Source organism: Schistocerca serialis, unplaced genomic scaffold (assembly GCF_023864345.2).
Source record: "Schistocerca serialis cubense isolate TAMUIC-IGC-003099 unplaced genomic scaffold, iqSchSeri2.2 HiC_scaffold_1181, whole genome shotgun sequence".
NCBI classification, from domain to species: Eukaryota; Metazoa; Arthropoda; class Insecta; order Orthoptera; family Acrididae; genus Schistocerca; species Schistocerca serialis.
Window position 1 is genome coordinate 155,001 of NW_026047383.1, and position 2,500 is coordinate 157,500.

At 63.2% G+C, this 2,500-nt stretch overlaps 1 pseudogene; it reads left to right on the forward strand.

Moving 5' to 3' along the window:
- Nucleotides 1-2,500, forward strand: part of LOC126434126 (large subunit ribosomal RNA) — an 8,002-nt pseudogene that overhangs the window by 2,057 nt on the left and 3,445 nt on the right.

Sequence of the window (2,500 nt, forward strand, 5' to 3'; positions counted from 1 at the left end):
GTAACCCAAAAGGACCCGGAGACGCCGTCGGGAGATCGGGGAAGAGTTTTCTTTTCTGCATGAGCGTTCGAGTTCCCTGGAATCCTCTAGCAGGGAGATAGGGTTTGGAACGCGAAGAGCACCGCAGTTGCGGCGGTGTCCCGATCTTCCCCTCGGACCTTGAAAATCCGGGAGAGGGCCACGTGGAGGTGTCGCGCCGGTTCGTACCCATATCCGCAGCAGGTCTCCAAGGTGAAGAGCCTCTAGTCGATAGAATAATGTAGGTAAGGGAAGTCGGCAAATTGGATCCGTAACTTCGGGATAAGGATTGGCTCTGAGGATCGGGGCGTGTCGGGCTTGGTCGGGAAGTGGGTCAGCGCTAACGTGCCGGGCCTGGGCGAGGTGAGTGCCGTAGGGGTGCCGGTAAGTGCGGGCGTTTAGCGCGGGCGTGGTCTGCTCTCGCCGTTGGTTGGCCTCGTGCTGGCCGGCGGTGCAGGATGCGCGCGCCTGCGCGGCGTTCGCGCCCCGGTGCTTCAACCTGCGTGCAGGATCCGAGCTCGGTCCCGTGCCTTGGCCTCCCACGGATCTTCCTTGCTGCGAGGCCGCGTCCGCCTTAGCGTGCTCCTCCGGGGGCGCGCGGGTGCGCGGATTCTCTTCGGCCGCCATTCAACGATCAACTCAGAACTGGCACGGACTGGGGGAATCCGACTGTCTAATTAAAACAAAGCATTGCGATGGCCCTAGCGGGTGTTGACGCAATGTGATTTCTGCCCAGTGCTCTGAATGTCAACGTGAAGAAATTCAAGCAAGCGCGGGTAAACGGCGGGAGTAACTATGACTCTCTTAAGGCGGGAGTAACTATGAGGCGGGAGTAACTATGACTCTCTTAAGGTGGCCAAGTGGCGGCGGTGTGGCTGCATCCGGACTTGGCTTTTCGAAGTGCGGTCTTGATGTAGTCGTGCTGCTGCTGCGAGGTGCCTTCCTTGGGTTATAGTTACAGGGAGAGTGATGCGCAATACATGGGCCTAGCCCTCTTAGCCTCTCCTCTCCTGCGGTCTTCTCCCCTTCTCGTGGGCCCGCTGATTTTAGCAGAGTGGAAGACCGCACCAGGGGCTTGGGGGGGTTACCAGCCCCCCCTCGCACTATCCCTTTTTTAGTTGGGGGCAGTAAGCAGAGAATAAGTGGTGGCCCTTCCGCTGAAGGTGCCACCCCAACTCCCCCAGCACCTAGCCGGCCAACCGGCCGTGCCGAAAATCTTGTAACTTTTGCAGCTATGTATACCTGTAGTGAGTGCCACCGCAGCTTCACAACCAAGAACGGTCTCGGGGTCCATCGCCGCCGCCAACATCTTGCGGCCGCCAACGCGGAGATCGTCACGGAGAGGCATCGCGCGAGGTGGACGGAGGAAGAAGTCCTGTCGCTCGCCAAGGCGGAGGCCGAACTGTTCCTTGAGAGGGACGCCCGGTTCTTCTTCGTCAATCAAGAACTCATCAGGATGTTCCCCGACCGAACGCTCGAGGCAATCAAGTGCCGACGGCGGCAAGCTGCCCACAAGCAGCTTGTCCGCCAATTCATGGAGGCGCTTGAGATCGGTCGGGGGGAAGAGCCGGCGTCCCGCCGGGGAGCAGCGAGCCCGCTGCCTGACGCGGGCGAGGCCGCTGCGCCGCCCGTCGACGCAGCCGAGGACTTCGCGGCCGACACCACCGGGCCGCCGCCGGAGGGGCCGACTGACGCCGCCATCTGGGAGCATCTGGCGGGGCTACCCGCTTCCGCCCAGCGTTTCTCTGCCCTGGATCGTGTCATAGGTCTGGGGCGGGGCACGCCGCCCGATGTCATCCTGGGCATGCTCCCGGATGCCCTTGCGTCGGTCGGGTCCAGAGGGGAGAGATCGATCACCAGGACACAGCGGCCGCGCCAACCATCGAAGCGGCCGCCTGCCGCGCCGCCGACGCAGAAGCGCAAGCGGCGCCGCTGGGAGTACGCGAGAACGCAGGATGCCTTCCGACGGTCGCGTGCACGTTGCGTGCGCGGCCTCTTGGATGGCACCCTGCTCCAGCCGCCACCTGCCATCCCTGGTCTGCTGGACTTCTGGGCGGACCTCTTCACCAAGAAGCCCATCTCAACCGCGGGCTTCATTCGTGACCGCCTCCTCCCGCACTCAGAGCCTGTCGCTCTCGAGTGCATATGGGGGCCGGTCACACATGAGGAGGTCGCCGCCGCGTTGCCGCCTAGGGGATCAGCAGCCGGGCCGGACGGCCTTACCCCAGCGGAGTTGCGGCGCCTGCCGCACGAAGTCCTGGTGAAAGTGATGAATCTCTTCCTTCTGGCCCGCGCCCTTCCGGAACGCCTGCTTCGCGCGCGGACGTCCCTTCTCCCGAAAACGGCTGCACCAACATCCCCCGCTGACTTTCGCCCCATTACGGTCTGCTCGGTGTTGGCGCGGACCTTTCACAAGGTTCTCGCGTCACGCCTGATGCGCGCATGTGCTGTGGACGAACGTCAGCGGGCATTCATCCCTCGG